Below are 22,967 nucleotides of genomic sequence, written 5' to 3'. Positions count from 1 at the left end.
ATAAGTTGATTTTAAATTTCATGGCATCAACACATCTCAAAAAAGTTGGGACAAGGCCATGTTTACCACTGTGTGGCATCCCCTCTTTATAACAGTCTGCAAACATCTGGGGACTGAGGAGACAAGTTGCTCAAGTTTAGGAATAGGAATGTTGTCCCATTCTTGTCTAATACAGGCTTCTAGTTGTTCAACTGTCTTAGGTCTTTATGATGCACCAAATGTTTTCTATGAGTGAAAGATCTGGACTGCAGGCTGGCCATTTCAGTACCCGGATCCTTCTTCTACGCAGCCATGATGTTGTAATTGATGCAGTATGTAGTCTGGAATTGTCATGTTGGAAAATGCAAGGTCTTCCCTGAAAGAGACGACGTCTGGATGGGAGCATATGTTGTTCTAGAACTTGAATATACCTTTCAGCATTGATGGTGCCTTTCCAGATGTGTAAGCTGCCCATGCCACACGCACTCATGCAACCCCATACCATCAGAGATGCAGGCTTCTGAACTGAGCGCTGAGAACAACTTGGGTTGTCCTTGTCCTCTTTAGTCCGGATGACATCCCAGTTTTCCAAAAAGAACTTCAAATTTTGATTCGTCTGACCACAGAACAGTTTTCCACTTTGCCACAGTCCATTTTAAATGAGCCTTGGCCCAGAGAAAACGCCTGCGCTTCTGGATCATGTTTAGATATGGCTTCTTTTTTGACCTATAGAGTTTTAGCCGGCAACGGCGAATGGCACGGTGGATTGTACAGTAGCATTCCTGAATGTGATGCAGTGCCGTCTAAGGGCCCGAAGATCACGGGCATCCAGTATGGTTTTCCGGCCTTGACCCTTACGCACAGAGATTGTTCCAGATTCTCTGAATCTTTGGATGATATTATGCACTGTAGATGATGATAACTTCAAACTCTTTGCAGTTTTTCTCTGAGAAACTCCTTTCTGATATTGCTTCACTATTTTTCACCGCAGCATTGGGGGAATTGGTGATCCTCTGCCCATCTTGACTTCTGAGAGACACTGCCTCTCTGAGAGGCTCTTTTTATACCCAATCATGTTGCCAATTGACCTAATAAGTTGCAAATTGGTCCTCCAGCTGTTCCTTATATGTACATTTAACTTTTCTGGCCTCTTAATGCTACCTGTCCCAACTTTTTTGGAATGTGTAGCTCTCATGAAATCCAAAATGAGCCAATATTTGGCATGACATTTCAAAATGTCTCACTTTCAGCATTTGATATATCTATATTCTATTGTGAATAAAATATAAGTTTATGAGATTTGTAAATTATTGCATTCCTTTTTATTCACAATTTGTACAGTGTCCCAACTTTTTGGAATGGGGTTTGTACATCAAAGAATCCTGGAAAAAAAAACATTTGTGGTCAGCACAAATAATGTGATAAATAATATTATTTATAAATTTGTTGCATTAATATGTGGTTAGTTAAATTGTAATATTTGCACTTATTTTCATCAGTGCAGATCTGCAACCAAATTTTGGGTTCCAATCTACCATTTGAGAACCACTTGGTTATACAGCCCCACACATGTTCACTGCGACTGCGTGTTGAAATATGAACATCAATCTGATTTATACAAAACAATTCATCTTTTAATAGCCAATCTATCCATAAGGATCACTGCAGAGAAGAATAATATTCAGCCTTGAAGTCATATATTCTTTGGCTTTATAAAACATAGACATACTTGAGTACCACTCCATGCTCAAACACATTTCATATGAAAAAGGAATGTGAGAGAAAACACTTTTAAGCCAAATGCACTAGTACAAGACTTAACCTCATTGGTCACTAAGTACTGTATATCTGTGACCAAAAAAAAAAAAAAAAAAAAGCCCTAGATTGTAGCTAATTTGCTGCTAGACTTTATCTCAGAACTAATTTCACTTCTTTAGACATTTAGTCAACTGGTCCCATGGTCATAAAGAGGATGTTTAAAGTCCATTCACCTCAGATTCAGCAGTTACCTAAAGCTAGTAGATCCCTGAAACTACAGCTTTTTTCTCTATTGGCTGCCATTAAGATGTAGCTGTGTATTTTGTAAATAACATAAAAAGTAAATTTAGTAAAAAAAAAAAAAAAAAAAAAAAAAAAACATTTTACTCTATAATTAAAAATAAAATACATTTTTTATTCTTCATCAAAGTTGAATGGGGTTTCAGCTTGTTCTAGTAGAATGTGCACAAGAAGTAAGAACTGGAAAATGACTGCTAAAAACATATAGCATTCACACACAGCTTATCTGACAGTTACAGCTCAAGCAGTGAGAAATTACACTTTTGCTTCATTGTGCTAAAAACATAACTGTAAATGTAAAACGTGTAGGACACATTTCCTTCTGCGGTCAAGAGTGTAACAATGACACACATGTTTCTTTCTTTTGTTCAGTTTATGATGAGACCTGAGACCCATTACATAAAGTCTTAAGAGAGAGGGACCAGAGCAATCCAAAGGCTTAAAATGACTCCAGACCTGAGGGCCTAGACTTGTTATATTTCAAATAATATTTTCAGATGGATTTTTACCATGTTTTGAGTTAATCTCAAGTGTGTCTGATCTGTGTGCTGCAGGCTCCTATCCCCATGACGCCAACTTCCCTTCTTATGATGCCCTTCACTGCCCATCAGGAACAAGAGGATTACTTGAATAAAATGTGTTTTTATGGGCTTCCACCATACTGTGTTTGTATGTGTGGTGTGCTTTTAATTTTCAGTGCATCATTATCATTCAAAGCACAGGTACATGTCTGCACCACTATGATTTCTAAAGGTTAAATGCAGCACTTATGAATGATAATATGTTTTTACTTTGAATTCATATAGATCACCTCTCTTGGTATCAGCACAACATATATTCCTGTGCATTTCATGTTGTTCTGTGTAGTAAATGGCATGTGACTGAAATCCATAAGCATGTGACTTTACATTCACATTATTATTTTCACAAGGTCAAAGAGATTTGTGCATTTAGACTGTAATTATCTGAAGGTGCAAATAACAAATTGATTGCTGTATTGTTAAATGAATCTAATTTTGTTGTTTAAATGTAATTCAAAGGACAATATTGAAATAATTAAATTGTTAATACCCTCTTGCATATGCACTGCCCAAGTGCTCAACCTGTTGATTAATAGTAAATGTTCTTACAATATATAAGGCTGTTGACACAGAATGAGTACTTGTGTTCCAAAACAGCTAAACAATGTGTGAATAAAATGGAATAGAACAGATATTTATGTGTTTATAAAAGTGGATATATTATATTTTGGCACAGCATTTTTAAAATACACCAATACAGTAAGACATATGTTCAACACTGAATAAACTAATCATGATGTTCGTGTGTGTGTGTGTGTGTGTGTGTGTGTGTGTGTGTGTGTGTGTGTGTGTGTGTGTGTGTGTGTGCGCGTGTTTTTGTGATTGATGAGGACAAAAATTTGTATAATGACAATTATACAAATTATTATTACACTGGTATTACAACGTAAACATGAAATATGAGGATATTTCATGAGTCCTATTTAAAATAGCTTTAAAAACAATGTCTTATTAAAAATGTAAAAATGCAGAATGTTTTCTGTGATGAGTAGGTTTAGGAGTATGCGTAAGTAGATAGAATGTACAGTTTGTACAGTATAAAACCATTACGTCTATGGAATGTCCTCACTTTGATAGCAAAACAAACCTGTGTGTGTGTTTTAATATACACTATTAAAAACAAATGTTCCAAAAGGGGCATTTCACAGCAATGCCACAGAAGAACCATTTTGGGTTCCCCAAAAATAACCATTTTCTACTGTAAAGAACCTTTTGTGAATTGAAAGGGTTCCAAGGATGTTAAAGGTTCTTCATGGAACCATAAATGTCAATAAAGAACCTTTATTTTAAAGATTGTAGGCCAGATATATTCACTTGCGTCACGACTGGTGGCTGTAATGATGTGCACGACGAAGGAGTAGAGAAACAGAAACTGTCTTTAATCCACAAATACCACTCAGGAGAAAACAATCACAAGCATGTTAATACTGATGATACACTGAACAGAAAGAGCTCATGCTGGCATAATGCTGCCATCAAGTGCTATAGGAAATTTGATAATTTACACTTATGAAGTCGTGACTATGAGCTTATTGCATTCAAATTTTGACATGAGAGGGCGTTCATGTGCAGTTTTTACCTAGGAAACTCATATTTATGATAATTCTGAGAGCATGTGAAGGCAGCATAATTACAGCAACATAATCAAAGAGAACAGAAAAAGGTGTGTGGAAACAGCTCAAACAGTAAATCAGTTCAAATGTTGACATATCTTACTAAGATGTGATTATATATAGTTTATTATATGCAGAAATCGACCATGGTAGACATATTTAGACAGTTTGTGAACCCTGTTTTGTTTTCAGACACTTTAATAAAACTTTAAAAAAAAAAAAAAAAAAAAAAGTCCAGTACAAACGTTACTGCCACTCATCAACAGCAGCTGTCACAATTGCTAGACAACAAGAACAATCCCCAGTAGGCTAGACCATCCCATTTAACAACATTCATTCCGACCTTTGTGACCTTTAATGAAAAGACTTAAAGGGTTAGTTCACCCAAAAATGAAAATTATGTCATTAATGACTCACCCTCATGTCATTCCAAACCCGTAAGACCTCCGTTCATCTTCGGAACACCGTTTAAGATATTTTAGATTTAGTCCGAGAACTTTCTGTCCCTCCATTTAAAGTGTATGTACGGTATACTGTCCATGTACAGAAAGGTAATAAAAACATCATCAAAGTAGTCCATGTGACATCAGAGGGTCAGTTAGAAGTTTTTGAAGCATTGAAAATACACTTTGGTCCAAAAATAACAAAAACTACGACTTTATTCCGCTATTGTCTTCTCTTCCGGGTCTGTTGTATATCCGCTTTCAGTCCACAGAGACGCTGCTTCTTCTTCTTTCCTGTTTTACGGCGGTTGGCATCCAGCTTATTGGTGCATTACCGCCCCCTTCAGCTCCGGAGAGTGACGCGATTAGGACATCCGCGACATGCACACCTACGCACCATTTTAAAAAATATAGCAATACCAAAATACAAACAATGTAGAATAGCTTGAATACAGCGTGCATCTCCCTCAGACTGTAAACATAGCTCGGGCGCACCAGATAAAGCCGTGTTCAGACTGCACGATTTTCAAAGTAGTCGGGTCACTGTTCTTTTCACACTGCATGACTATCTTGGCCAGCATTCAGTCGCTGCTGTGTTCAAACTGCACGACGGATCGGCGATAGAAGGTTTCACACTGCATGACTTTACAATAGGAAGAATCGCTGACAACTCTGTCTGGCACGCAAACTACGTTTCACAACCAAACACACGCGAGATGTGACAAGGAAACAACGCGATATCACGCGTGCAAGACCGGAGTTATTATTATTATTATTAAAAACGGTAGCCCGCAAGAAGCTTGCAATACGAACTGCCTGTGCACTGATTTGCAGCGAAAAAAAGAAAAAGAAAAGAAGAATATGGAGGAGGATATGGTTGGGGAGACTGTGTATTGTGTGTTCTGCAACGAGAGTTGGAGGTAAATAAATAACTTTTCAATGTGCTGCTGTTGCGGATGGTCAAGCAAATGTTTGTGCTTTGTTTCTGTTTGATAGAATTGTAATGTTTATCTGAAACGAAGCCATGCTTGCTGATATTGTGGTCTATAACTCCTCCCCGAACTCTCCGCTGCTCTGTATCTTGCTCTCTCATTGGCTGTCGGTCATCGCCGATGTAGTTTTCAGTCAAAACATTTTCACACTGCAGGATTTTGAATCGCCGACATGTCCAGATATTTAGCATGCCAAATATCTCACGGGTGTCGGCGACTCGTCGGCGATTCTCTCAGATCGCGTCTTTGCTCATTCACACTGCGTGATTGTCACTCGCGTGAACGAGCACCGATTTGCCTGTGATTTCGGGCATTTGTCGGCGATTTCTCAAAACCTGTCGGCGAGCCAAAATTGGGGCTAAAATCGTGCAGTCTGAACTCGGCTTAACACGTCATAACTGTCATCACTGTCCGGAGCAGAAGGGGGCGGTAATGCACCAATAAGCTGGATGCCAACTGCTGTAAAACAGGAAAGAAGAAGAAGAAGAAGCAACGTCACTGTGGAGTGAAAGCGGACTGTCACATGGACTACTTTGATGATGTTTTTATTACCTTTCTGGACATGGACAGTATACCGTACATACATTTTCAATGGAAGGACAGAAAGCTCTCGGACTAAATCTAAAATATCTTAAACTGTGTTCCGAAGATGAACGGAGGTCTTACGGTGTGGAACGACATGAGGGTGAGTCATTAATTACATAATTTTCATTTTTTGGTGAACTAACCCTTTAAGAGAATAACAACTCAGGAGCCTTTGAAAATGTAAAGAGTCCACACAGGTAACTTAGCTTGATAATCAGTCAATCAGTTTGTTTCTATTTGCAGGTCCCAGGACAGAAGAAGATCCCGAGGCAGGTCAGGTTGGCAGGTAAGTAGTCAGATGAGTCACTGTAGGCACGAGCGATGAGACCAGACAACGATGAGAGTGGTTTATATAGCAGTTCATGATTGGTGACAGCAGGTGCAGGTGGTTAGTATTCGGGGGAACAAGAACGAGTCGGAGGAGCTGAGGAGTCTGGCGCTGTGGGATCAGATGAAATTGTGACAACTGAATGAAAAGTTTAGTGCCCTTTAAAAGACGTATTGATGAATCTGACTGAACCAGTTTAAACTTGATATGAACCATGTTTGTAATGCTTTTATGGTGTTTTTTTCATTATATGGAAAAGAATGGCCAGAATATATTTTTAAAATTCACCTTTTGTGTCATACAGGTCTGAAACAAAATAAAATGCAAGTGAATAATGATGAAATTTTCATTTTGGAGTGAACTGTCGTATTATTGGACTGTTTATCTGGGTGTGTTAAACAAACTCTTTTGGACACATAAGACTCTGCAGACTTAGAAAACTGAAATGTTGAGTCAGTGGATCAAAGTCTTTCACCACTCTCTGGAAGCTGAAATCCCCAAGCAGATTGTATTGGAATTTCTCACAAATAGCTTGGATTGGTGCTCTATGTGCTGTCAGTGCTCATACAGTACACTACCTAGTTAGTTTGTTGTATATTTTCTTTATTTAATTCTTAGCAGGTCAACTTTACATTTGAATATTTACCTTTAATGCGCTACCTTTTGAACAAAACAATAAAATTTGACATTTTCACCAATATGAAAGAGAGTATTCTGGTTTAGATCCCACCAGAGACAGTGATGCTGGAGGATTTACACTGAGAAAGATAATTAGGAAATTCTTTCAGTCTTGATGCAAAGAGTGTCATGAGTGCAGTGTGAGAGAGAGAGAGGAGAAAATCTCTTAATCACCCCTACCTTCCCTGTGGTGCCCCACCACACACACGCACACACACACACACACACACACACACACACACACACACACACACACACACACACACACACATCTTCTGACTTGACTCAACCTGTCCTCTAATTCTAATGCAAAGCGGTGCATGTCCCAGAACTCATCCCAGAACAGATCTCAGATACCCTTTTACTTTTTAGTTCATATTCTTAAGGGCTTTTTTAAGGGACAACTGGAGGTCACCACAAACTAAGACAAACAATCTGCGCCATTCTAGGAACAGTTATCCATTGCATTCTGAAATGTCCCCGCTCAACTGATAGACCAATTATTCAAAACTATCTTCAGGCTGACCACATTGAGACCCCATTCTACACCAAGGCTTGTTTTGCTCAGACCAGCTGAGGAGACAAGAGTTCAGAGTCTATCACACAGAGACAGTGATGAATTACTGAACACCTTGACTATACTGTTTGGGGTGTTGACCCTCTGTGAGGTCATGCTTGCAGTGTCTGAGAACATGTTGCATGAACCTTATTTCAGACATCATATCATTTCAGTGTGTATGTTACCCGTTGGTGTCAGTGCATGTCAGTTCGGGTGTTTGTGTGTGAGAGAGCAGCAGGGCTGTAGGGAAAAAGACTGATGGATTGAACTCACCTTCTGGTTTCGTCCTGACATTCTCCCCCAACATCTTGTTCCCTTCAGAAAAATGTACAAGGAAAAATCAACATTTTTTAGTATGTTTGGCTGAGGTATGCAGCAAAACTATTATTTGTATCTGTACCTGTTGAATTGACAAAATTATTCAGATGTTGATGTGGGTTGGGCTTAAACAGGAAGTGCATTAAAACTAAATGAGAAGTCAATTGTCAGTATGTAACTGTTGTTTTCTATAATACAATTATTTTAACTATAAAATTATTATTATTTTATTACAGCATTAACTCCTTCCCCATCAGCTTTTTTTTTTTTAGTTGCCAGCCAGTGCCAGATTTTTTTATTTTTTTTATCATTTTCACTAACTTTCATGGCCCCCAGAATAAAAAAATAAATAAATGAATCTAGCTTCATGCATTTTGAATGTGGCCAACACTTAATGTGGGTAAGTTTCATTTTTTTTAAAAAAGCAACATTTTGAACCAAAAGATGAGAAAATTGTTTTTGTCAAAGACTATGTATAATGACTGGATCGGATTCTGAACGTTGTGAAGAGGCGTTTTGGAAAAGGCCCTCAGCCCCAGAACGATGGCTCAGCCACAATAGCACTTCAGTGCAAGGATTTTTATTTTCAGTGTCCAAACAGTCCCAAAGTGTACAATAATATCACAAAAATCCAAAGACGCACACACACATACACAAAAATAAAAATAAACAAACAAAAAAATATTTACAAAATATTTACAACCAGCTCTTGGCTGAATTTCCTCCTACTGAAAGGTTTTCAACAGTCAACTGCCCTCGCCCGCTTGGGTCAAACCATTAAGGTAAGTATCAGTTTCTTTTCCAACTTTCTACAAAAGCTAAATTGACTATACACACATTTTTTACGTCTCGATTCACACTATGTATGCATCACACTTAGAGTTAATAAAGTGAAATAAACATAGTTAATTATTATTCAACAAAAAATTAAAGATGTTATAATTGAACTTATCTGGTGTGTGTTATTATTGAAATGGTAAAACTGGTAGCACAAACCCACGTGTGAACCCGAGGGAAAGGCTATACACTCAAAAAAATGTTTTTTATTTTTGATGCTGTTCACTTTATTTAAACAATTTATTTTGATTCAACACCATTGTATCAGGTTTCTGGTTTAAATGTGATTGATTCATGTTAAATTGACTTGAAACGTTTACTCTTTGACTTAACTTGATGTTTTCATATTGGAATAACATGTTTAAATCAAGTAAACCCAACCAGGACTCAATCAAACAGGATTTTCACTTCCCATCATGCTTTGCAAAGGGGCTGAACTAGGAGTGTAAATGTTGAAATAAAGTGTTATTTTAAGCAGTTTTTAGGAAGATGAGAAAAAACTTTTTAATGTTTACTGTTCTATTATGTTGGTATTTAAAAGTTTCTGTTAATTAATAGTTTTAGGGTTACCATTGTGGTGAATTGTTGCACTTGTGCTTGGGTTGAGGACCTGCTAACAAACTTTCAAATTACTTTGATAAGAAAGTAATCACTGTGGTAGTGTTCTGGGTTGCATTTCCCAAAAGCATTGTAAGCCTATGTTGATTGTAAACCATTGCCACCAATGGACTTATGATCAATTTAGGCTTTGCAATGTTTTTGGTTAAGGCAATTTAGGATGAATCCAGTATCACATCTAGATTTCTAACACAGAACATCACAAAAGTTATGTAAATCACAAAATTAAACAAGAAGAATAAATTGTAAAAATCAATGTATATGAAAACTATTTACTTATTTATTGCTTTTTATTTATTTTCCAAAACATTACAAATGAGTTGGGCTGACACTATTAAATTAAGCTGTGCCCAACCATAGTAAATAAGTTGAATCAACCTTAATAAATTAAGTTGACCCAACGTAAGTACATTAAATTGGAATAACAGAATTGCATAATGCTGAAATAAAGCAACTTAATCATGTGGAAATCCTTTCCATGATTTTTTTTTTATGTTCGTTCAAAGAGTTATTTTTTTTGAGTGTACTGCTGTAAATGTGTGACAGACGTGTAAAGATCTAGATGTCCATCAACACCCCAAAGCTTGCACAGTCCTATATCTCTTCCTGGGTCGACATTTCATTTAGGCTGGCAGGTTAGGCTGTTTTGATTTAGGCCTATATGCCGTTTAATGCTATTTGATTTACATGTGCATAAGCAATGCTTCTGTCGCTTGTTTCTGCTTCTTCTTCACATGTTTTGGACTCTTTCAGAAGATGCGTTATAGATAGCGCCCCATACTGCATAACACTGAAAACTAAATATTGTGTAAGAATTTGTTCCCATTAATTATTGATTTGTGTTCACATTTTATTAATTTGTTCCCTCATTTTAGGTAAATCGTGGCCAAGTTGTATTAGTCCGCTGCCTCGTTTTAATTTAGTTAAATTGTGGCTGCAACTCAACTAAAACAAGGGAACAAATTTGTATTACGTGGTCACAATTTACCTAAAACAAGGAAACAAAAAGTCCTGGGAACAAATTCTTTTCTGTGTCCGAAATCGCCCTCCAGTCCTTAAATATCCTTAAATAGGGCACTATTTGAGGGCACAGCCATTTGTAGTGGTGTCTGAAACCATAGTGGACATTATCAAGTGCACTCATTCAATCCCACAATGCACAGCAATAACGAGCGAACAACCGATGTACGGATAGAGAATACCCACAATGCACTGTGAGAGTCACGCCGCGTGCAGAATGAATTCCCACGTCTGACCAGAAGATGGCGTCCGCAGCTGAATCTTCCATCAATCCACTTCCCAATGTGGCTACAGCTTAATATCAGGTATACATTCTTTTTACTTGATTATTAAATTGTTTAATTAAGGTTTATATATTACGGAAGAGGATTCCCAGACAGCAGGTGACTCCGTGCCGGATCCGTTTTCAAACCGGCAAATCCGCGTTACAGTCACCTCCGTTTCACTGCTCTAAAACGGATCCAGCCCGGTCCCGGTTTCCGTGGGCGGGAACAACAGTCGCAACGCAGATTCGGCCCGTATCCGCGGAAACGAGCGCGCGAATTTTTTTCTGGAGTTTAGAAGAGGAGGCAGACGCAGACGGTGCTCGGTCGGTATCCTACTTCAAAAACATCACCAAAGTAAGTCATACTGTTCTATTAATGAATTAATTTCTTATTAATTATATTGTGTACTCGTTGGCTTAAAGTTTAAACTTAAGGTTTGGAGTTTTTATTGCTTATTAGATCGGTATTGAATCGTAATGTTAGTTAACTCTTATGTTAGCAGAGGGCACGCTAACACGATCCAGAGGATTATAATTATATAAGTTAACTGACGAATTTTAACTGCTTTAATTTTCACTGTTAAAGTATTAACTGCGTGGTAATGCTAGTAATAAGCTAGTGTTAACGTAATCTAGCTAAGGCCTACCGTAGACCCGTACTTTACAGCAAGGGTTTATAACATCATTTCTTAGTTTATAACATGAACTAACCATTAACATTACATAGTTATTTGTTAATCTTTGTTAACGTTAGCTAATAAAATACAGTTGTCCATTGTTCATGTTACTTCACAGTGCATTAACTAATGTTAACAAATACAACATTAGAATTTAATGTATTTGTAAATGTTGAAATTAACATTAACAATGATTATAATTATAATACATCATTTATTATAATAAATTATGTAGAAGTGGTTCATTCTTAGTTCATGTCAACTAATGCTAACTAATGATATAGTCTCTTCTCCTCACCAAGGCTGCATTTATTTAATCAATCATGCAGTAAAAACAGTAATATTGTGAAATATTATTAACCTGCATTCTATAGTAAAATATAATTTATTCCTGTGAACAAAGCTGAATTTTCAGCATCATTACTCCAGTCTTCAGTGTCACATGATCCTTCAGAAATCATTCTAATATGCTGATTTGATGCTCAAGAAACATTTATGATTATTATCAGTATTCAAAACCGTTGTGTTGCTTTATATTTTTTGTGGAAACAATTATATCATTCAAACATTTGTGGTAAGATTAAAAAAGAGAAATTAATACTTCATCAAGGATACTTTAAATCGATCAAAAGTGACAGTCAACCCTAAATGACGACATTTATAACAAAAAAAAATTCTATTTAGTAAATTTTGTAATTAAACTTAATTCAATTAATTAACATTTTCTAATCATCAAAGAATCCTGAAAAAAGTATCACCATTTCCACAAAAATGTTAAGCAGCACAACCATTTTCAACATTGATAATAATTAGAAATTTTGCATGAGCACCAAATCAGCATATTAAATGATTCTGCTAAATTTAAATTATTATTTAAATTCTTTATATACCTGTTTATCCTTTAACTGATCTACATTACAGATGAGATTTCAATCAGGATTCAGGAGCTTATTAGTCTGGAGGTTGGAGATGTTTACTGCACATATTTTTTTTTTTTTTCTCAACAGGAGCTGTAAGGAATAACCAGTCCTCTACCAGTGCAGCAGATTCTTGCCTTTGACTGTGGCGATGACCAGAAGGAATGTGCCAAAGCCAAAGAGGCCTTAACTGAGGTAAATTTCAGATAGAAGCAGCCTAGTGGCGGGTTGTGTTTCATCACCATACCATTACAATAAGCAATAGTAGCTGACTTCATAAAGAAAAAAGGGACAGTTGAGTTTATATTGTCACATGTTAGTGTATGCCAAGCCCAGTTGCAGCACATTTATTTATATAATACTGAACAGTATTATCTCTACATTTAGAGATTATTTTCTGTGGACTGGGCTTGTCTTATTTTTTTAGAAAACATTATACGAAAAGCATTATATTATTATTTTGAAGACACTTCATATTTAGTTCAAATTGTACATGAGAAAAGCATAAGGAGAAATTTACAGATTTTTTACTTGGATACAACAGTGAAAAATGTGTATAGGAGAACAGACTTTTATCACAATTATACATACATGAGTGAATTTTTTTTATTCTGGTAATTTTAAAGGATAAGTTCACTTTAAAATTAAATTTTCCTGATAATTTACTCACCCCCATGTCATCCAAGATGTTCATGTCTTTCTTTCTTCAGTCGAAAAGAAATTAAGGTTTTTGATGAAAACATTCCAGGATTATTCTCCTTATAGTGGACTTCCAGTGGTTCCAGACAGACTGTATGGCCTACGCCTTCCCTATTCAACTTACAGAAAAAAACGGAATTGGCGCCGCGTTCGTTCCGTAAGTAGAATAGGGAAGGTGTAGGACATACAGCGTAAGCTTTTTAAAGAATAAGGAAAGCGGAAGCACGTACAAGATGATCATTTGTGTTTATAAAGCATATACAGTTGTATTAATTTTTTTTTTTTTTTTCGAAAATGACAATTGTTTCGCTAGATAAGACCCTTATTCCTCGTCTGGTATCGTTTAAAGCTCTTTGAAGCTGCACTGAAACTGTAATTATGACCTTCAACCGTTTGGAGGCCATTGAAGTCCACTATAAGGAGAAAAATCCTGGAATGTTTTCATCAAAAACCTTAATTTCTTTTCGACTGAGGATAGAAGGACATGAACATCTTGGATGATGTGGGGGTGAGTAAATTATCAGTAAAATTTTACTTGAAAGTGGACTAATCCTTTAATTTGCAGCAGTTGTTTAAAGTTGGTGTTCATTTGTGTGACGTAAATAAGTGTCAACAAAATTTCAGCCAAAGCAGAGTGATCAGACCAATAGCACTAGATTGCTTTGGTGTGCTTTAACATAGATTGAGAAGGGGAAATTGAAAGACAAAGTACACAGCCTGTCTGATGTGTCAAAGGCTATGTTCACACTGTCAGTCTAAATACAATTATTGGTGTATCCGATTGGAATCTGATCATGGCATGAGAAAGTGACATAAATCACGCAAAATCTGATCAGATCGGTCAAACTGAAATTGATTTCCAGAAATGACATGTGAATATGATTTCAAACCACATGTGAATGTAGCTCAAAGCAGATTAGTAAAAATTACATGTAATTTCGTGTAATTTTGTTTTGTGGTTCACACTTTATGATCACATTCCAATCGGATATGCACAAAAATCGGATTTGGACTGACAGTCTGAATGAGGCTAACATCTCCACCAACATCAGGGATGACTACACACAGCAATAGTAGAGGCTCATATAGACAAGCCTCACAACCGTCAGATTCTTGATTTACTGGGACAATTACAAGAATAACAGCTTTCTTCTTTTTTTTTTTTTTCTGCAGATGCCTCATGGGAATTAAACGGCACATATGAAGTGGTTTGTAATACCATGGTTTTCCGACCTGTCCCGATTGGTTCTTGATGTGTTTATGGTTCATTATATGAAATTATTTTTTGTATGTTTATTTTTTCCCCATTTCTTCTATTTTTTTTTTTTTCTTCTTTACTTATACATTAAGAAAGGTCGTGAGATTGTTTAACTGTTTGTGTATCAATGTTTTAAAGTATAGTTCACCGGAAAATGAGAATTTGCTGTTAATTTACTCACCCTCAAGCCATCCATGATGTAGGTGACATTTTTTTTCTTCAGTTGAACAGTAAAGATTTTTAGCGTGGTCCTTGGTGATTCGTATAATGCAAGTCAATGGCTACCGTCACTTTGAGAGTCATTAAAACATATTACAGGCAAAACAAAGTTAATACCTGTGACTGATGCTGACGTTACATTGAGGTCTTATAAAGCGAAACAGACCAATCTTTTTGCTTCATAAGACCTCAATGAATCATCCGGAGCCACAGGTATTCATTTTGTTTTGCCTGTATGTTTTTTTTGACTCTCAAACTGTAGCCATTGACTTTTATATTATACTTTTATATTATACAAATCACCAAGGACCACATTTTCAGCTAAAAATCTTCTTTACTTCTTTACAAGTCTAATACTTTAATATATCTCCGATTGTATTCATCAGAAAGTCATATACACCTAGAATGGCTTGAGGGTGAGTAAAGCTTGGGGTAATTTTCATTGAAAGTGAACTAATCCTTTAAAGGGATAGTTCACCCAAAAATGAAAATTAATTACTCATCTCATTTTGTTCCAAACTCGTAAGACTTTCTTTCATCTTTGGAACTCAAATGAAGATCTTTTTGATGAAATCTGAAAGATTTCTGTCTCTGTGCTGACAGCTACACAACTACCTCTTCTACACTTCCATGAATTTCAACTACAAAGTTCATAAAGAGATCACCAAACTAATCCATATAAATTGAGTTTGAATTGTCTCAAATTTGGATTAAACGATCACTTTATATGATGAACAAACCTCTTGCTGATGATCAAGCGTGTTGTGTAACACGAGAATGAACTTTATTGGTTCTCGCACATCAGTGAACATGCTTGAGCTTCCCTTTACCACAACTGATGTGTCAGTTTATAAATGCTTATATGTGAATAAAATCCTAAATTCAATCCATTCATCAAATCAAGCGCTTGTGTCTCTTCAGAAAATTTTGGACTAAAGCGCTCGATTTATATGGATTAGTTTTACAATCTCTTTATGAACTTTTTGAGCATTAGAGTGGTAGTTGCATAGCTGTCAACAGAGGAACAGAAAGCTCTCGTATTTCATCAGAAAGATCTTAATTTGTGTCCTGAAGATGAATGAAAGTCTTACGGTTGCAGAACAAAATGAGAGTGTAAATAATGACAGAATGTTTTATTTTGGAGTGAACTAACAGTTTAATGGCAAGTAGAGACACTTAAGTGTTTTATATAAACTTTTAGTACTTGTGCAAAAATTATCAAAATAAAAAGAAAAGATCCACTGTTTTGCATTTTGTGTATTTGTTTTAATATGCCTATTAAATAGAAGATGGATCAAAAGATAAAGCCCTTGATTATGTCAAATATACTCTGTTCAATTGTATTTTGAATGTATGTTTACTGTAAAGTAGTTGCTGCTGAGGTAGTGCTAACAATAGATTATAAAGTGGTATTTTAGTGTAAAAGTTTTCAGTACATTAATTGTCTATAAATCTAAATCAGTACTTTAAACTTTGTATTGCCTAAGTATTTAATGTTAAAACTTAACAGAAAAAATATCAGACAATAAGATATTTAATATTTATGAGAACATTCTTGAAATTCTAGATATGTATACTATTTAGAGAGGGGGGAGGGGGGAGCGGGTACTGTATACAAAATGAGCTGGCCCTGATCCGGCATGGTTCTGGGCCAGATCCAGAACAGAGCTGGACCAGATCTGGCCCACATCTGGGCCAAATCGGCATACAGGAATCCACATCTGGTCCGGAGCTGGCCCAGTGCTGGTCCAGATGAGGAAAAACGGATCCGTGCCGGTATTGGCCCGTTGTGCCAAAAGACACCGGCCCAGGTCCGTTTCACGGATCTGGCCCAGATCTTAAGAAGTGTCTGGGCCAGATCTGGGCCAGATGATTTTTGCTATCTGGGTTAGGGCCAAGCAATAATAAAAAATTAAAACCATCTCGAGATTAAAGTTGTTAAATGTCGAGAAAGAAACTCGTTAAATTTCAAGAAAAAAGTCGAAATAAAATGTTGAGAATAAACTCATTAAATTACGAGAAAAATGTCGTTAAATTTCGAGAAAAAAGTCGAGATAAAATGTTGAGAATAAACTCGTAAAATCACGAGAAAAAAAGTCGTTAAATTACAAGAACAAATTCGTTAAATTATGAGAAAAAACTCGTTAAATTTCGAGAAAAAAGTCGAGATAAAATGTTGAGAATAAAGTCATAATTTAACGAGTTTATTCTCAACATTTTATCTCGACTTTTTTCTCGAAATTTAACGACTTTTTTCTCGTAATTTAACGAGTTTATTCTCAACATTTTATTTCGACTTTTTTCTCGAAATTTAACGAGATTTTTCTCGAAATTTAACAACTTTAATCTCGAGATGGTTTTATTTTTTTATTATTGCTTGGCCCTAATCCTCTTCTGTATTACATGCTATAGTTTTCATGACAGAGCTCAAGATATTTTTCATTAGCTGCCAGTTTGCCAAGATTCAAATGATTATTAAACAACAAGCACAAACCATGCAAAACCAACAGCCCTTCTGGCGCACTCAGCGTCTGAATTCACTCACTCGTTTTCATTCACTCCTTTAAATGGACTAATGTAGGGAATAGTGAATGAGGGTATAGGGGGTATAGTAAACACAGCACTTGTTTTGTTGCCACCAGGGCCAGATTTATGCAGGCATTCTAGGCACGTGCCTATACATGCATGTCCAGGGGGGCTCAATTACAATGAGAACAAATAATATATTTTTTTAAAATATTATTATTTTACTCTGCTAAAACTCTGTAAGACCATAACTTCATAAATTAATACAATTTAAAATACTGTCGCTGTCGTCTAAAAGTTTCTTTTGGCTATGAGGGAAATCCAGCCCTGGTTGCCATATCTTGTTTTATTTCCTTTTTTCTTTTTTTTTTCACAAGCATGTCAAAGAATGTCTTTGCTAGTTTATGATGGTCTAATGATTATCTAGCTCCTGGACCAGTATAGCATTGCTATTTACTAATGTAACTTGTGTCAGCTTGTTAGCAAATTTAGTCAAACAACATATTTTTTTGCATGGTGAAGTTTGCTGACTAAGGAAGCCTGATGAGTATCTCATGGTGGAGATTTCCATTCAAAACACAAAATATGCTGGTCTAAGAGACTCTTTTCTCCTGAGGAGAGAAATGCAAGTGCTTCTTGGGGGTGATATGGATAAGTGGTTAATGATCTGTGCAAGTAATCCACAAAGAGTAGGTTCAAATCCCAAATGGGGGATTCATGAGCTGCCACCATTGTTCCTTTGAACAAAGCACTTAACCCCAGGTAACTCAAGAGGGATTTTCCCTGCAGAAAAAGGTGCACTGTAGATCTTGTTAAGAAAATGTTGCTAAATTAAAAGCAATGAAAGCTGAAATTCTGCTCCACCCACGAGTCTTCCTTCAGCATTTACACAAGTCTTTCATTTGTTTTAAAGGGTTAGTTCACCCAAAAATGAAATTTCTGTCATTAAGTACTCACCCTCATGTCTACCCAAAACCGTAAGAGCTTCTTTTGTATTCGGAACACAAATCAAGATATTTTTGATGAAATCCGAGGGTTTCTGATCCAGCAACGACATTACACCTTTTAAGGTCCAGAAAGGTATTAAAGGGATAGTTCACCCAAAAATGAAAATTTGATGTTTATCTGCTTACCCCCAGCGCATCCAAGATGTAGGTGACTTTGTTTCTTCAGTAGAACACAAATGATGATTTTTAACTCCAACCGTTGCCGTCTGTCAGTCAAATAATGGGAGTGGATGGGAACTTCTACTATAAGAGTAAATAAAACTTGCTTAGACAAGTCCAAATTAAATCCTGCGGCTCGTGACGACACATCGATGTCCTAAGACACGAAACGATCGGTTTGTGAGAGAAACTCGTTTAGTAAGGTCTGATCGTGCTCTGACAGCGGCAGTAATGTCTCGCGCATATACTTCAACAAGTGCTAGACATCACTGCCGCTGACAGAGCGCGATCAGACCTCACTAACCGAGTGCTGAACGCAGTTGGACATAGTGGTGTATTAGAGGCAAAAAAAATATATAAATACTGTTCAGTTTCTCACACAAACCGATCGTTTCGTGTCTTAGGACATCGATGTGTCGTCACGAGCCGCAGGGTTTAATTTGGATTTGTCTAAGCAAGTTTTATTTACTCTTATACTAGAAGTTCCCATCCACTAGCATTATTTGACTGACAGACGGCAACAGTTGGAGTTAAAAATCATCATTTGTGTTCTACTGAAGAAACAAAGTCACCTATATCTTGGATGCGCTGGGGGTAAGCAGATTTTTTTGGGTGAATTGTCCCTTTAAAGACATCGATAAAATAGTTCACGTGACTACAGTGGTTCAACCTTAATATTATAAAGTGACGAGAATACTTTTTGTGTGCAGAAACAAAACAAAAATAATGACTTTATTCAACAAATTCATCTGTTCTCTGTCATACTGCTACGCTATTTTCATTGCAGAGCTTCAGTGTTTATGTCTGAACGCAGGCTCAGTATTGGCCGGATCCTGCGTCAGCATCACATGCATGTGTCGTGCTGCTCACGTGACCATATCCGGCCAATACTGAGCCGCCATCTCGTCACTTCATAATATTAAGGTTGAACCACTGTAGTCACGTTGACTATTTTATCTATGTCTGTAATACCTTTCTGGACCTCAAAAGGCGCAATGTCGTTGCTGTCTGTGTGGATCAGATACCCTCGGATGTCATCAAAAAAATCTTCATTTGTGTTCCGAAGACAAACAAAGGTCTTGTTCGGTATGAAATGAGGTTGAGTACTTAATGACAGAAATTTCATTTTTTGGGTGAACTAACCCTTTAAAGTCGGCATGAAATGGAAGTTAAGATATTCTTTTCTTCCCTATTGTGATACATTTCTGAGTGAAACAGCTTCTAAAAGAGGAAAAAATGTGGGGCTGGACTTGTTTTTTGATTGGATCGCTGGATCATTGTCGTCAGCTATTGCTGTGATCTCATGTGAGTGACAGGTTGTCCCATCCTCGTGCCAGAGAAGAGAAGAGATGTCGCTGCAAGAGGGAAAGTTATTTTGAGTAAAGGTTACGAGTGCACATGAATTTTTAAAAAATAACAGTGTGCACAAATAAATATTTTATAAATACTGCAGTATTATGTACAAAAATAGGAATTGTCGAGTTTGATTTCATGGTGACTTTAAGAAAACAGTGTTAAAGAAACACATCACAGATTAGTCATACACATACATGTTCACCTTTGCGTCTCGCTGGTCTGTAGATGTACACTTAATCCCACATCACTTGGCATTATTAAAAACCACTTACATCCCCGTACTTATTTAAACAGACACTTCAGTGAGCTCTGGAATCGAACTACATCCATCATCCAGTCAAATGCTAAGGCTCTCAAATGTTAAACCATGAACTTCACCAGTAATTTGTTCTCTGTCTTTTTGCTTACTCTCTGTGTATAGCGAACACAAATTTCCGTCCAATTAGCTAAATGTCACAGGATGGTTTTGATTAATGGCAGCAAATGTAGCTTGATTACTGTATGAATGTTCTTTTCAATTAGAATATCATCAAGCCGTAAACAGAATTGATGTGTTTGCACATGTGAGGATCTTACAAGATGCAGCAAAAAGTGGGAAAAATACTATTACACTACTGCATTGCTTCTTGTGACTTGTTGCTTTAGTAACAACACTGTCTTCAGTGAAGTTTGTCATCTGATATCTGTATAGGTGTCTGTATCAGTTGAAATGTACGGTGGCCGAGAGAGCTCAATGCGCTGCAAATGAAGAAAACACATGCAAATAGAAAAAACACCAGCAAATAAAGAAAACATCTTCATCAGTTTGACAACACATGCGCTGCAAAAGTCCACAACACATTCAAATAGACAAACGCGCTGCAAAAGTCCACAACACATGCAAATAGACAAACGCGCTGCAAAAGTCCACAACACATGCAAATAGACAAACGCGCTGCAAAAGTCCACAAGACATGCAAATAGACGAACGTGCTGCAAAAGTCCACAACACATTCAAACAGACAAACGTGCTGCAAAAGTCCACAACACATTCAAACAGACAAACGTGCTGCAAAAGTCCACAACACATTCAAATAGACAAATGCACTGCAAAAGTCCACAACACATGCAAATAGACGAACGCGCTGCAAAAGTCCACAACACATGCAAACAGACAAACGTGCTGCAAAAGTCCACAACACATTCAAATAGACAAACGTGCTGCAAAAGTCCACAACACATTCAAATAGACAAACGCACTGCAAAAGTCCACAACACATTCAAATAGACGAACGCGCTGCAAAAGTCCACAACACATGCAAACAGACAAACGTGCTGCAAAAGTCCACAACACATTCAAATAGACAAACGTGCTGCAAAAGTCCACAACACATGCAGATGGACGAACGCGCTGCAAAAGTCCACAACACATGCAAATAGACGAACGCGCTGCAAAAGTCCACAACACATGCAAACTGACAAATGTGCTGCAAAAGTCCACAACACATTCAAATAGACAAACGCGCTGCAAAAGTCCACAACACATTCAAATAGACAAACGCGCTGCAAAAGTCCACAACACATGCAGATAGACGAACGCGCTGCAAAAGTCCACAACACATGCAAATAGACGAACGCGCTGCAAAAGTCCACAACACATGCAAACAGACAAACGCGCTGCAAAAGTTCACAACTCATGCAAACAGACAAACGCGCTGCAAAAGTCCACAACACATGCAAATACACAAACGCGCAGCAAAAAGGCCTGCTCATAATGCACATATGATCAGAATGTTAAGAAAAACAAAAAAACTCACCTTTCAGGTGCACACCACTGAAGAGTAAACATTGAACAATCCCAGCCAGCGGTCCCAGACAGGTACGTCAATGTGTTCCCTATAACATTTTCGTTGTGGTCTGTGCCAGTCCCAGCACCAGGACAAACGATTTAGGGGTGTATTATTTTACGTTAAAAAATATTATTAATAAATGATTAATAATAAATAATATATATATTTTTAATAATTTACTTGATTTTATGTCTCAAGTCCCAGTCAATTATTCACTGCAGAAAGTGAAACTAAAAACTCAGCGATGAGAGCTCTACTTCAACATGTTCTGATAACACTATTTAACCTTAATTTATTTCTTAATATTTCTCTTGTGGCCCATAAGTATTGAAAAAAATGAGATGTAGGTGTTACAAGTTGTTGTTTTTTTTTAAATGAGGAGTTAGCTAATCGTATTACAGCGCGTCGGTTATGCGTGATGCACTATAAATTATTGCAGGGCAAATTAAATTATTAATTTAATTCTAAAAGTAGCCTAATAATCATCATCATTCAGATCATAGCAGAAGGGCTTGAGATCGCTGGGCCTGGTATATGCTGTCACGGTTGCAAACACGGAGACAAGAGACAGATCCAAATGCAGGTAAGTTTAATGGGTAATCCAATATTGTGAATCCATAACAGGCCAGGGTCAAAATCCAGAATAGCAGTCCATACAAAAACAGGCACAAAAACAGGGAACAAGAAACAACACGGACCGGGAAATGTGAACTGAAAACTCCATGACTAGAACAGAAACCAACAGGGTATAAATAGACAGACACTGATAACATAATACAAGACAGCTGTGAGTAATGAAGTGATCATGAGATAATGAGTCCGGCAGTGCGTTATGGGTAATGAAGTCCAAGGGGTGAAAACAAGAGTCCAGGATGGAGTGCCCTCTAGTGGCTGATAGGGCACTCACACTAGTGATCATGACATTACCCCCCCTCAAAGGAGCGGCTACCAGACGCTCCACCAGACAAAAAAGAAAAAAAAACAAAAACACAAAAACTCAGGAGGGAGGTGGACAGGAGGAGGATCAGGGGGAGGGATGGCGGGCCAGGTCCAGAGTCCCCAACAGAAGGCCAGGGCGGTGCTGGAGGAACTGACCAGGCGGGCGCCAGCAGGCCTGGAGTCCTGGCCGATTGCCAGGGTGGCGCTGGAGGAACTAACCAGGCAGGTTCCCGCAGGTCTGGGGTCCAGGCTGAACACCAAGGCGGCACTGGAGGAACTGACCAGGCTGGTTCCAGCGGTTCTGGAGTCCTGGCTGAGTGCCAGGGTGGCGCTGGAGGAACTGACCAGGCGGGCACTGGCAGGTCTGGATTCCTGGCTGAGTGCCAGGGCGGTGCTGGAGGAACAGACCAGGCGGGTCTCAACGGTTCTGGTAGCCTGGGCAGAGGCGGCAGGGCAGAAGGCTTGGACGGCGGCGGCAGGGCAGAAGGCTTGGACGGCGGCGGCAGG

At 37.6% G+C, this 22,967-nt stretch overlaps 1 long non-coding RNA gene across 1 annotated transcript; it reads left to right on the top strand.

Annotated features, from left to right (window-relative positions):
• Positions 1-10,885: 10,885 nt before the first annotated feature.
• On the top strand, positions 10,886-14,779 carry LOC125272548. Its single transcript, XR_007185876.1, has 3 exons — positions 10,886-11,229; positions 12,559-12,663; positions 14,341-14,779. It is a non-coding gene; the product is annotated as an uncharacterized LOC125272548 (long non-coding RNA).
• The last annotated feature ends 8,188 nt before the right edge of the window (positions 14,780-22,967 follow it).

This window comes from Megalobrama amblycephala, linkage group LG7, assembly GCF_018812025.1.
Source record: "Megalobrama amblycephala isolate DHTTF-2021 linkage group LG7, ASM1881202v1, whole genome shotgun sequence".
NCBI classification, from domain to species: domain Eukaryota; kingdom Metazoa; phylum Chordata; class Actinopteri; order Cypriniformes; family Xenocyprididae; genus Megalobrama; species Megalobrama amblycephala.
Note: the sequence above shows the minus strand (reverse complement) of the source record. Positions and strands in the feature narration are given on the sequence as shown.